Source organism: Callithrix jacchus, chromosome 1 (genome assembly GCF_049354715.1).
Source record: "Callithrix jacchus isolate 240 chromosome 1, calJac240_pri, whole genome shotgun sequence".
NCBI lineage: Eukaryota > Metazoa > Chordata > Mammalia > Primates > Cebidae > Callithrix > Callithrix jacchus.
Genome location: NC_133502.1, coordinates 89,757,053 through 89,770,937, shown reverse-complemented (window position 1 = coordinate 89,770,937; position 13,885 = coordinate 89,757,053). Strand labels below are relative to the sequence as shown.

General features: G+C 42.0%; 1 pseudogene across 1 annotated transcript in view; it reads left to right on the top strand.

Annotated features, from left to right (window-relative positions):
- LOC100895549 (isoleucine--tRNA ligase, cytoplasmic-like) overlaps window positions 1-13,885 on the top strand; it is a 60,049-nt pseudogene that overhangs the window by 3,171 nt on the left and 42,993 nt on the right. Inside the window, exons 2-6 of the transcript XR_013532842.1 lie at window positions 7,584-7,663; window positions 8,618-8,739; window positions 9,206-9,306; window positions 9,558-9,641; window positions 11,877-12,042. The product of XR_013532842.1 is annotated as an isoleucine--tRNA ligase, cytoplasmic-like (transcript). The remainder of the gene's footprint in view (window positions 1-7,583; window positions 7,664-8,617; window positions 8,740-9,205; window positions 9,307-9,557; window positions 9,642-11,876; window positions 12,043-13,885) is intronic.

Sequence of the window (13,885 nt, the reverse complement as noted above, 5' to 3'; positions counted from 1 at the left end):
TAGAAGGGAAGGGGGGAATTTGGTCCTAGGGTTGAAAGTCATGTTACTAAGGTTCTTTATTGACATCTCTGACCAGAAGAGAGGCCCCTGAGTCATCCTGGAAATTTTTTTCAGTGAGCAGTTACGAAGACTCTGAGGTCAAGGTTGGGTTAAACTTTTGTGGTGAGTCCATCTGAGGTCTAGTCAACAGCACTAAGTTCTTCCTGGATCTTTGAACCCAGCGGAAAGTGATTCCAGCTCTCAAATTGCTGCAAGGTAGCCTGGAAAGAAATCTATGACCCAGAAAGAGCTGAAAACCCAAAACTCCAGCAAAGAATGGTGAAAGAGCCAACCCCCAAAGCCTTTTAAAACATTCAATTCCTTCTCGATAAACTGGGATAAAATCTATTGTATAAGGCTATTCTGAGAGTTACATGAAATGGACTTACAGAGTTCTCAGTACAGTTCCTGAAATACAGCAACCGATGCCAGTAGATTTCCTTCCCTTTTCTATTTTTGAACTTTGCCGTAGTTATTGGCATTTTTTTAATGTTGCAGTAAACAGTTGGCTTAGTTGTGCATCAGTATTCAGTCCAATTTAATTTCAGATTAGGTCTTTATGGGAGCCTTTTCATGACCTTAAAATTGCCATAAACCCTTTATAGAACAAGTCGTGTTTGACTAAATATATAAACAGAAGGCCGGGTACAGTGGCTCATGTCTGTAACCCCAGCACTTTGGGAGGCTGAGGTGGGCGGGTCACCTGAGGTCAGGAGTTTGAGACCACCCTGAGCAACATGGAGAAACCCCATCTCTACTAAAAATACAAAATTAGCCGGACATGGTGGTACATGCCTGTAATCCCACCTACTTGGGAGGCTGAAGCAGGAGAAATGCTTGAACCCGGGAGGCGAAGGTTGCAGTGAGCCGAGATCAAGCCATTGCACTCCAGCCTGGGCAACAAGAGCGAAATTCTGTCTGAAGAAAATAAAAAAAACCCAGAGATGTATCCTTACAGACTTTATGGTTTGATAGAGGAGATACAAACATATAGTGAGGGAATTCGGCACTGAAGGGTGTCTGGGAAGAGAAGGTGATTCTATAGAATAGCAGAATGGGAGAGGAAAGACATCTGGCTGGAGGGGAAAGCAGGAGCAGAGGCATGAAAGGAGTTAAAGAGACAATGGGGGATTTCAGTCTCAGCCAAAGTTAGCCCCTTGCTGGTTTCCCTTTTTCCTTCCTTTCCTTCCTTTTCTTTCTTTTCATCTTTTGTCTTCCTTTGTGGGTTTGTTTATGTATAGTGTGGGATGAAAACACCTGCCTCATCGGGGGTGAGCTTAAATGAAGTGAAATGATTCATAGGCTCCTGGTATACAGTAAATGACCAGTTGATATTGATGATGATGTCACCACTGCCAACACCACCTGTAGTTTCCAGTGGCTGGTCTGTCTAGGGATGAATTTGGAGGCCACATTTTAAGTTCTACATATAACATTAAGGTGGTTGGTGTTTAATTTGTAGGTAAGGGGAAGCCATTGAAAGGTAGGGACAGGATTGGACCTGTGTTTTAGAACAGTATTTTAATACTGTTGGAGGGGGTTGAAGGAATCTGCTTATGTAGGAACTTTAATCGCTAGAGTCTAGCCTGTTAGATGCTGTTGAAGCCATTTGAGGCATGGAGTATTGGTCTGAAGTCAAAATGTTTAATGTTATGTTAAATGTGCTTTTTTTTTTTACCCTGAAAGGAGAAGGGAGAAAGGATTTATTTATTTTTATTTATTTATTTATTTATTTTTTTGAGACGGAGTTTCGCTCTTGTTACCCAGGCTGGAGTGCAATGGCGCAATCTCGGCTCACCGCAACCTCCGCCCCCTGGGTTCAGGCAATTCTCCTGCCTCAGCCTCCTGAGTAGCTGGGATTACAGGCACGCGCCACCATGCCCAGCTAATTTTTTGTAATTTTTAGTAGAGACGGGGTTTCACCATGTTGACCAGGATGGTCTCGATCTCTTGACCTCGTGATCCACCCGCCTCGGCCTCCCAAAGTGCTGGGATTACAGGCTTGAGCCACCGCGCCCGGCCAGAAAGGATTTATTTAACGTGAATATTATTTATCCAAACGTTGAGAGAATAGATGAAGAGACTAGTAAGGCATTTTTGTACTATTTGAGATGTTACAGTAGCATCTTAACAAAATAGGCAGATTAAAAAAAAAACTAGATTATATTTGTAGTGGTTTATGTTTGGGCCCATCTGGATATTTGAATTACTGTTACTTGACATAGGCAATAAGGTGAGAAAAGAATGTGCTTTTTCCTGCTTTTGGGTCTGGTTTTTTCTTTCTTTTCTTTTTTTTTTGATGGAGTCTCCCACTGTTGCCTGGGCTGGAGTGCAGTGGTATGATATTGCTCGTCGCTCGCTGCAACCTCCACCTCCTGGGTTCACGCGATTCTCCTGCCTCAGGCTCCTAAGTAGCTGGGATTACAGGAGCACACCACCACTCCCGTCTAATTCTTTGTATTTTTTTTAGTAGAGACAGGGTTTCACTATGTTGACCAGGCTGGTCTCAAAGTCCTGACCTTGTGATCTGCTTACCTCGGCCTCCCAAAGTACTGGGATTACAGGCTTGAACCACTCTGCCCAGCCTCCCCCACCCACCAGATGGAGTCTCGCTCTGTCACCAGGCTGGAGTGCGGTGGCGTGATCTCAGCTCACTGCAGCCTCTGCCTCCTGGGTTCCAGGGATTCTCCTGCCTCAGCTTCCCAAGTAACTGGGACTACAGGTGTGTGCTACCACACCTAGCTCATTTTTGTATTTTTTAGCAGAGACGGAGTTTCACCATGGTTGGCCAGGATGGTCTTCATCTCTTGACTGTATGACTCGGCCTCCCACCGCGCTTGGCCAGATTTTTTTTTTTTTTGGAGGGAGGAGTTTGAATTACTATCTTTTTGCTTTCTCTCGAGCATAATTGTAGATCCATAGATTTTTATGCATCTAATGTGTATTTTTTTTGAGACAGTCTCACTCTGTCACCCAGGCTGCGCCTGGTCTTCCTTCCTTCCCTCCCTCCCTCTGTCTCTTTCTTTCTCTGTCTTTCTTTCTCTCTTTCTTTCTCTCTTTCTTTCTCTCTTTCTTTCTTTCTTTCTTTCTTTCTTTCTTTCTTTCTTTCTTTCTTTTTCTTTCTCTCTCTCTCTCTCTTTCTTTCTCTCTCTCTCGCTCTCGCTCTCGCTCTCGCTCTCGCTCTGTCACCCTGGCTGGAGTGCAGTGCTGTGATCTTGGCTTACTGCAACCTCCGCCTCCCGTGTTCAAGCGATTCTCCTGCCTCAGCCTCCCAAGTAGCTGGGATTACAGGAGTGTGCCACTACGACTGGCTAATTATTTGTATTTTTAGTAGAGACGGGGTTTCTCCTTGTTGGTCTGGCTGGTCTCAAACTCCTGACCTCAAGTGACCCACCCACCTCCCAAAGTGCTGGGATTACAGGCATGAGCCACCATGCCTGACTTTATCCAGTGTGTTTTAATGAAATACTCAGTTTTTCCTTGACTTGTCATAATGTGGACATGTTGAGGTCTTTTCAAGCTAGTTCTCTTTCCTTTGATGTGACACATACTCTCTGAAGCTTTTCTTGCTTTCTGACACAAGGTGTCTGAGGTTCACTTTGTGCTTTTCCTGCCAAATACCTTTCAGTCATTTCTTTCAGCTTGTTTTATTGAACAGAGTTTAGATACTAAAATCTGAGTGTTACATGTTCTTACTGTTTGGATGCCCATGCTTTTGTTGGACAGCCATGGGAAACGTACAGATGTGGATTTTTTTTTTTTAATTAATTAATTTTTTGAGACGGAGTTTCGCTCTTGTTACCCAGGCTGGAGTGCAATGGCGCGATCTCGGCTCCCTGCAACCTCCGCTTGGGTTCAGGCAATTCTCCTGCCTCAGCCTCCTGAGTAGCTGGGATTGCAGGTATGCGTCGCCGTGCCCAGCTAATTTTTTGTATTTTTAGTAGAGATGGGGTTTCACCATATTGACCAGGGTGGTCTCGATCTCTTGACCTCGTGATCCACCCGCCTTGGCCTCCCAAAGTGCTGGGATTACAGGCGTGAGCCACCTCACTTGGCCCACAGCCTCGCTTTCATTCTGTCTCACCACAAATTTCTCTCCTTCCCAGATAATTGTTTCTCCTTTATTCTTTTGATATTTCATTTTTGCAAATGTAAGTACATCTGTATATTTTTATTTCCCTTTCTTAATAGGCAGCATTCCATGCACACTGCTCTGCTTCCTTTTGCTTCATATATTCTGGACATCGCTTCATAGAAGCTGTGTATTTTGTGCTTGCAGCTCATCGCCTAATGATGAACACTTGGGTTGTTTATGTTCTCTCGGCTGTTATAAATATTGCGGCAATGCATAACCTTGTGGGTATATTGTATTTATGAAGATAAAGCTTTAAGGTATATTATTGGGTGAAAGTAAACACATTTGTAATTTTGTTCGTGTCAAAACAGTTACATTTTCCTTTTAAAACTTCTGAATTTTCTGTAGAGATGAGGTCTCACAGTGTTTTCCAGGATGATCTTGAACTCCTGACCTCAAGCAATCCTTTCACCTGGGCTTCCCAACATCTTGGGATTATAGGCATCAGGCCCAGTTAATTTTTGTATTTTTGTTAGAGACAGGATATTGCCTTGTTGCCCAGCCTAAAAAATTACATTTTCACGCTGGGTGTGGTGGCTCATATATGTATCCCAGCACTTTGGAAGACTGAGGCAGGTGGATTGTGAGGTCTGGAGTTCAAGACCAGCCTGGACAATGTGGTGAAACACCGTCTCTACTAAAAATGCAAAAATTAGGTGGGCAAGGTGGCACACACTGTAATCCCAGCTATTCCGCATGAGAGTCACTTGAATCTGGGAGGCGGAGGCTGCATGAACCAAGATGGTGCCATGGCACTGCAGCCTGGGTGACAGAGCGAGACTCAATCTCAAAAAAAAAAAAAAAATTACATTTTTAAAAGTCAGATCTAGACAGGCGCGGTGGCTCAAGCCTGTGATCCCAGCACTTTGGGAGGCCGAGGCGGGTGGATCACGAGGTCAAGAGATTGAGACCATCCTGGTCAACATGGTGAAACCCCGTCTCTACTAAAAATACAAAAAATTAGCTGGGCATGGTGGCACGTGCCACCATTATAACATTATAACAGGGTATTAATTTAAAGGGGAGGTGAGTGAGAATCCTTAAAATAAGCCTTGCCTCAGACATGACTGGCTAAACACCGTTTCTTTCCTGCCTGACCTCTGAGTTTTTCAGGGAACCCTTCAAATCCTCCTGATTCCTCGAGAGTTTCACCACCTCTTTTGCTGTTTTTACTTGACTGTTTTAATACTTAGAAAGCAAGTTATAGTTTATTCATATCCTATGCCAGTTTCTCAACAGCAGCACTATGGACAGTTTGGGCCAGATCATCCTCTGTGGTGGGGCTGTGCTGTGCATTATAAGATGTTGAACACCGTCTCCGGGGTCTACCCATTAGATTCCAGTAGCACCATGCTACCCGCCAAGTTGAGTTGTGGCAAGCAAAGTGTTTCTTAAAACATTGAGACATGTTCCTCCCAGGGCAAAATTCCTTTTGTTTGGGAAACACTGGCCTATGCTGTGCCTTTTAGCATCTGATTTGAGCTTTTTGTATGTCTTTTAGTTGCAGTACAAAGTACTACAATAGAAAGGAGTTGGGCATTGTTTATGCTGTCAAATTGTACAACTCCCTGTAAATGGTATTTCCTACACTCTGGTGGGCAGCCTTGGACTTTGATCCACACATATTGGAGTTTTTGGCTTTTTTTACTGACCAGTGGGAATTCTCATGTGGCTCATAAGATGGTCTTTTGTGTGCATCTCGGAATACCTTGACTGTCATGTAGCACATCCTCAACAAATGGTCGTTACATGATTGCTTCATTTTGGTTCTTAGTAAGTGGAGGCCCTTGGATAGAAGAGGCGGCCCATTCTTTGTTGTATCCAGCCCTCTCCCCACCCCAGGTGCCTGGTACTCACTTGCTGCCTGATTGACTTGTCTTACTTTTAGCTTATAGGCTTTACACTGTGGTGCCTGGCCTTGTCAAATTTGTAGATATTCTCACCAATTGGTATGTTAGAATGAACCGCAGAAGATTAAAGGTAAGTGCAGACTGCAGTTGAGAAAAGCAAAAAGCACATGAAGTTTGAGAGTAGAAGAAATAGGAGCATAGCCCAAAGGGAAAGGAACATTTTCAGATGCTCTCAGTTTTTGAAGCTATGTTTTTCTTCTCCTTTTACATTGCATTTTAACTGTATTTGTCATTTGAGGCATAGGGATCTATAAGTTCTAAAAGTCATTTTGCATTTTTTTTTTCACAACACAATTACATACATATATTGGAGGGAGAATGTCAGGGCATGAACAGGACTAAACTGAGCAGACCTGTTAACATTCGAAATAAAGTCATGCAAATATTTTATAAAAATATTGGCAGGTATGGCTTTAATATTGAGAGGGATATACCTCCTTCCTTTTACCACAAGGGAGTTGGTTATTTGGCTGTGGACAGAACTGTGTAGCTGTTGGGGGTTTAGGATGAACAGATCATAGGTCCTGGTCACAGGACTTAAGCAAGGTACATAAATAACAGTGATGTACAACAGGGAGAGTGAAGGCTCCCACCACCCATTAGTCATGTCTTTGTTTTTTTTTTTTTTTTTTTTTTTTGAGTCAAGAGTTTCACTCTTGTCACCCAGGCTGGAGTGCAATGGTAGGATCTTGACTCACTGCAACCTCTACCTCCTGGGTTCAGGTGATTCTCCTGCCTCAGTCCCCTGAGTAGCTGAGATTACAAGTGTGTGCTACCACGCCCAGCTAATTTTTGTATTTTTAGTAGAGACAGGTTTCACCATGTTGGCTAGGCTGGCCTTTAACTCCTGACTTTATGTGATCCACCTACCTCAGCCTCTCAAAGCACTGGTATTACAGGCATGAGCCGCCACATGCAGCCAGTCATGGCTTAAAATGTATTAATAATAAAACCCTGCAACACAACTATAATTTCGTTTTTGTGCAGGTGTATCTCTCACACACATATCCAGGACATATGCTAAGATGTGTACAGTAGGTTATCTCTGGATAAGTTATTCATGGTTGAAATTTTTTCATTATCTTCGTTTTTCCTACAATGAATAAGTTTTTTTTAATACACAGTATATACTTTTCTAACATAAAATATCTTATTTAAAGGCACTTAAAGTTTTCAGTTAGCAGCTGTTTCTGTCTGTTGTGGGTAGATCCATTCTGTCCTCAGCCTTTTGGTCCTACAGTTAGGCTTTACTTTCCTATCAGCTCGCCTCAGGTGGGGATAGAGAGACAGCAGCTGCACATCCTGGCCAGGCTTCCTGCACTGCCTTGCAGGGCCACCCTAGTCAGCCTGTGGTCGTGGCCCTTTTTCCTACTCTGCGTCGTGTCCTGTCTGCATACTGCATGCTCTTTGAGGGTTGCCTCTTCTTAATAAAGTTTTTTTTTAAATGATAAACACTTATTTTAGCAGTTTAAAGTTTATGTTTTCTTTTTATTCATTAGGGTGAAAATGGGATGGAAGATTGTGTCATGGCCCTAGAAACCTTGTTTAGTGTTCTGCTTTCTCTTTACAGACTTAAATGGTAAGATGGTTGGCTTCTTTCTAGTACCCTTTGGCCTGTGTGCTGCCTTCGGTACCCACTTGCTGCAGCGTCCTCCTTTTATATCTATTCTCTATTATTCCACCAAAAACAGAAATAGATGTTAATTTATAACAGCTTATAGCTGTAGTTTCTTTGCAGAAATCTTATTAGCTTATACATGTTAAGTAAGGACTAAGAAATACTGGATTTTTTTTCTTCCAACCTCTGGTAGTATAGTGTATGCCAGGGCCCTTGGCTGGAGAAGGAGGATCTACAGTGCAAAGTAAGACATACCTCATCTTAATGTGGTTTGGCATAATTGCGAATAATGGGGAAGTTCTTTAGCTAATACCTGTCATAGGAAATATTTCATAAAAAATACTTAGACTTAGCGTTGAGAGGAAAACATGCAAGTAATTGATATATGCTCCTATCAGTTCAAATATTAGTTAAATAATATAAAAGTGGAAAGCCTTCAACTTCTTTTTATCCTGTTTCTGCTACTCTATATGTTGTAAGGCTCCTATTTATTCCTTAACTGAAGGAAAATCTGCTTTGTACAAGATTCTGTGCCTGATCCTCTCCATACCTGATCTCATCTCCTTCATCCTGTGAAGCAGGGGGTGTTTTCCCTAGTTTACAGATGAGGTTTCTGAGGTTTGGGACGGCCAGTCCTCTGTGCATATTGACTTGGCTGATATATCATTAGGTGCGCCTGTTTCTATTTTAGACATTCTTCAGAATTCTAGAGATGCTTTGGGTTATTCTGGCTATAGTCCTACAGCTATGCTTCAGGGCTGTGAGGCCATTCTCATTCATGGGGGGTGTTTTGTAACCTCATGCCCATTTCAGTGCATATTACTGTGTCGCTAACATGTTTAGTTGTTTGTCAGTATAAATAAGGTCAGTTGTTGATGACTGCATGTGACTGACATGTCCTGTGTCTTCATACAGGCTCCCTACACGCCTTTTCTCACTGAATTGATGTACCAGAATCTAAAGGTGCTGATTGACCCTGTTTCTGTTCAAGACAAGGACACACTCAGCATCCACTACCTCATGCTGCCCTGTGTTCGGTAGGAATCAAATAGAAATAAGTCTCACCTGTGCCAAGGAGGGAGGTTGCTCAAGCATGTAGGGGAGAGGAGGCATTTCCCTGTTCCAGCTCCCTCTGTGCCCTGCCTCCCACCCTAGCTCCCAGCAGACATGAACCCCTCCTCAGGCTGCATGATGGGGCCCACATTGGTACATGGTAGCAGGGATGCTTGGTATGGAACGCTGTTGTAGAGCTGCAGTATGTGGGGTGTGGGCATGCCCCATGGGAGGCCCCTGGGGAGGTGCCAGGTGCTGAGGCAGGCTCAGGCTGCTGCCTCCTCCTCTGTCCCCCAGGCGGGCATTGTGCTGCCCTTCCCCTGGTGCCTCATCAGGAGGGCCTGGCCACAATTCTGTAGCCTGACCCTCTTCGTCACGTTAAGCATGCCTAATGTCTTGAATTTTCCTTTTGAATCTAATCTCTTTCATATTCCTACCTCTACCATTCAGAGAAGAATTGATTGATAAGAAAACAGAGTGCAGTATCTCGGATGCAGTCTGTGATTGAACTTGAAAGAGTGATCAGAGACTGCAAAACTATTCCCATAAAGGTTTGAAATTTTACTTCTATTTTACATGGCACTGACCCAAATATTTAAGTCTTTGGGGTGTTTTCCTAATATAGAGAGCTTCCAGCAATGGCCTTTTTCCTTTTCTGCAGTGAGGGTGTGAATGACTTTTAGTACTAGTCCAGCCTGACTAGTCTAGAGCTTGAGGTTCAAATAAACATTTAATATTCATTTTTCTGCAGTTTAGAGGACTGGCTGCTGAGTGACCTTTCCCCCCTCTCTTTTCTTCCTAGTATCCTTCGAAAGACATTGTGGTTATCCATCAAGATCCAGAAGCTCTTAAAGATATCAAGTCTTTGGAGAAATATGTCATTGAGGTAAAGTGGATGACTTGTCTGTTTTGGGTACAAATAGACTTCCCTTGAGAACATTATTTTGGTGAATAATCTTCAATAAAGTACACATTGACTGTATAATTTATGTTTATTAGTATATTCATAACAAATTTATTGATATTTTACACTGTTCTTGGAATCAACATAAATTTGATGTAATTCTTTTAAAAATGATTCAGGATCAATGAATTTTTTTATCTATCACCTATCATCTTCATTCACATCTTTTCCCTGAAGTACTTTTCTTTTCTTTTTTGAGGCAGAGTCTCTCACTCTGTCAACCAGGCTGGAGTGCAGTGGTGCATTATCACAACCCCCACCTCCTAGGTTCAAGCTATTCTCCTGCCTCAGCCTCCTGAGTATCTGGGACTGCAGGCACTGCCACCACACCCAGTTAACTTTTGTATTTTTAGTAGAGGTGGGGTTTCACCATGTTGGCCAGGCTGGTCTTAAACACCTGACCTCAAGTGATCTGCCCACCTTTGCCTCCCAAAGTGCTGGGATTACAGACATGAGCCCCACTTCGTCTGGCCTTCTGAAGTACTTTTTGATAACTACCAAAGAAACTTTTCTTCCTCCAAATTATACAAGTGATGAGGACCCTCTCATTGTTTATAAATAGTCAAGGCACTAGCATTAGTGAGCCTCTTTCCACTCCATCTCTCCTGGGGTCTCACTTCCTGACTGCTTCATGATTTATATAATTACTCTCTTGTTGTTTGAAATTTAGGTTTCTGATTACAAACGAAAGCTATGTATGTACATATATGCATCTATCACTGTATGGATATTGGGTAGATACCAGAAGTGGAGTTTTGGGGTCAAAGTTTGAATTATGGTGTCAGTTGTCTTCCTAAACATCTTTATTCCATTATTTTTAAAAAATGAATAACATTTTACCTCATCTTCTTTATGATGATAGAAAACAAATATTTTTTTAATTTCATTGTTTATTCTTTTCACAGGTAATATTTAAAATTATTGTAGAAAATACTAATTTCTATATTTGGTTTTCAGTTGCTTGGGAATTCCAGAGAAATATTAGAAACTAAAAGTTAGATTGTAAATTCTGAAATTAGTGCCTGTGGTTATGCGTAAAATAGGATTTTTTTTTTTTTTTTTTTGAGACAGGGTCTCATTCTGTCACCCAGGCTGGAGTGCAGTGGTGTGATCTTAGCTCACTACAACCTACATCTCCTGGGCTCGGGCACACCTCCCACTTCAGTCTCCCAAATAGCTGAGATTAGGCATAGTAGTACAGGCTTTTGTACAGATGGAGGTTTACCATGTTACCCGGGGCAGTCTCTAACTCCTGAGCTCAAGCAGTCCTCCCACCCTGGCCTCCTGAAGTGCTGGGATTACAGGTGTGCACCACTGAAAACATTTTAAATAAATTACTTCAGTCACTTAAAATGAGATTAATATAGCTAAATATAATGGCAAAACTAAACATTCCATAGTATTTGCTTCAAACTATTGTTCTCATGAGATCTCATTTTCCTATCTACTGTGCCATCACCATTCCTGCTGCATCAGTAATCCTCAGTAGCATGACTGAAGGATGAAGTGTTCTGTTTTACTGATCCATCTGCTTAGTTGATAATTAACCTCGTGGTACTCTGAAATTGCTTGCACAAAGGTTACCTCTGAGGGATGAAGTTTATATTTCTGGTTCTGGAGTTCTTTTCTGTTATGCTCTTGGTAGATCTTAATAAGAAACATTTTTTTTCTTACCATACGAGTCACTGGTTTTTAAGCATATTTATAGAATTGTACAACCATCACCACAGTTTTAGAACATTTTCATCATCCCAGAAAGAAACCCAGTATTCATGAGCATTCACACACCATTTTTCCCCTCGATACCTGACCACTTCTCAGTATCCACGAACCTATTTGCTGTCTCTGGGTTTACATTCTCTGGACATTTCATATTAGTGGAATTGTAAAATTTGTAATTTTTATGTCTGGCATATTTCAGCTAGCATAATGTTTTACATTAATTTATGTTGTAGGATGTATGAGTGCTTCAGTCCTTCATATTGCTAAATATTTCATTGCATGTGTCTTTAGTATTATTTTATCCATTCATGGTTGATGGACACTTGAACTGTTCTTACTTTCTGGCTGATGGGAGTAATGTTGCTGTGGACATACGTTTTTGTGACCATATGTTTTCATTTCTCATTTTTGTTTCCTCTTGTGCACTAACTATAGGAATTGAATGTCCAAAAAGTTACAGATAAAAACAAGTACGGCATTCGGCAAAGGGCAGAACCAGATCACATGGTCCTGGGGAAGTGTCTGAAGGGAGTCTTTAAGGCAGCAATGACAACCATCAAGCAGCTGAGCAGTGAGGAGCTGGAGCAGTTCCAAAAGACTGGTAGGTGTCTACACAGACAAGGGCGCACCGTTCATGTCCTCAGGCTGAGGGATATTTTGTATTTACGTTATTGTTTGACTTAAAATTACACCCTTTGCTTTTTTTTTTGAGACGGAATCTCACTCTGTCACCCAGCCTGGAGTACAGTGGCACAGTCTTAGCTCACTGCAACCTCTGCCTCCCAGGTTCAAGCGATTTTCCTGTCTCAGCCTTCCGAGTAGCTGGAATTAGAGGCATGTGCCACCACACCTAGCTAATTTTTGTATTTTTAGTATGGGATTTTGCCATGTTGACCAGGCTGGTCTCGAACTCCTGATCTTAGGTGATCCGTCTGCCTCAGCCTCCCAAAGTGCTGGGATTACAGCTGTGAACCACCGCACCGGGCCATCCTTTTCTTAAATAAAACTTTTTCCTGTTCATAAAAAGATTTATTATTAATCATTTTTTTATTTGTATTTTTTCCTTGAAATGGAGTCTCACACTGTTGCTGGGTGTGACGGTGGTATGATCTCTGCTTACTGCAACCTCTACCTCCGAGGTTCAAGTGTTTCTCCTTGCCTCAGCCTCCCAAATAGCTGGAATTATAGGCACCTGCCATCTTGCCCAGCTATTTTTTTTTTTTTTGTATTTTTTTTTAGTAGAGACAGGGTTTCACTATGTTGGCCAGACTCGTCTTGAACTCCTGATCTTATGATCTGCCTGCCTAAGCCTTGCAAAGTGCTGGGATTACAGGTGTGAGCCAGTACACCTGGCCATAAATAATTTTTACAATTTAGAAAGAAAATAGCCGGGTACAGTGGCTCACACCTGTAATCCCAGCACTTTGGGAGGCCCAGGTGGGCAGATCACTTGAGATCACTACGGGTGCATATTACGACAGGGTGTGGTGATATGCACTTGCTATCCTAGTTACTCTGAGAGGCTGAGGTGGGAGGATCCCTGCAGCCTAGGATAATTTTTGTCCTTATTCTCATGGTGCTCACTGATATTAAAGATTTGGGAAAATAATTATGGTTTTGATAAATGCTATAAAGGGAAAATATAGGGTAGTATAAAAACATGCATCGAGGTACCTAACCAAGTGATGGGATTAGGAAAGTGAAATTAGCCCCGTCTCACCACCCCTCTACAGAGCATTTCAGGGTGCCCAAAAATTTGCAGCTATGATTAGAATCATACGTGGTTTGAGTGTGACTGTCTCACATTCTGTGGCTGTCTGGGGCACAAGCTGTTTATTATTAGGACTTCCTCTGAAGTTGAAAAGCATAAGCTGGGAGATATCATGAGAAGAGAGATTTAAGGATTCACAAATCAGATGAGTGTTCAAGGAAATCGGGGAAAAAGTTCCTATGATTCTCCAAATATTTAGATATGATAAAAACATAAGACATTAGCAGCTAGAACTCAAGTTATTTCTAATGACTAATCAACTCAAAATATTAAAATAGAAAACTTACAAACCTTGTAGTCAGAAATCTAAATTGTTTCACCAGATAGCCATAGCATCAAAAATTCCTGAAATCAACCTTATTTGAAATTGAAAGCCTAGTTTCTAAATTTTAGTTTCTGAGTAAACTGTTCTGCACTGATGAAAACAAAATCGTTTTTTGGAACACAGTGACGAAGTAAACATAAACATAACACCCTAGTGCTCAGAGCCCAAAAGAGTCATTATCAATGACAACAGTGGGCCTCTGTCACCAGGGTTGTTGTCGTCAGCAGCTGTGCACATTTCTGTCTCCTCTGAGCAGGCATGATGCTCAGTACCACACACTGCCTGTCTCGTTTTAGCCTCACCACACCTTGTTCAGCATGTTATGCAACCGGCTAATAGTGGACCTAA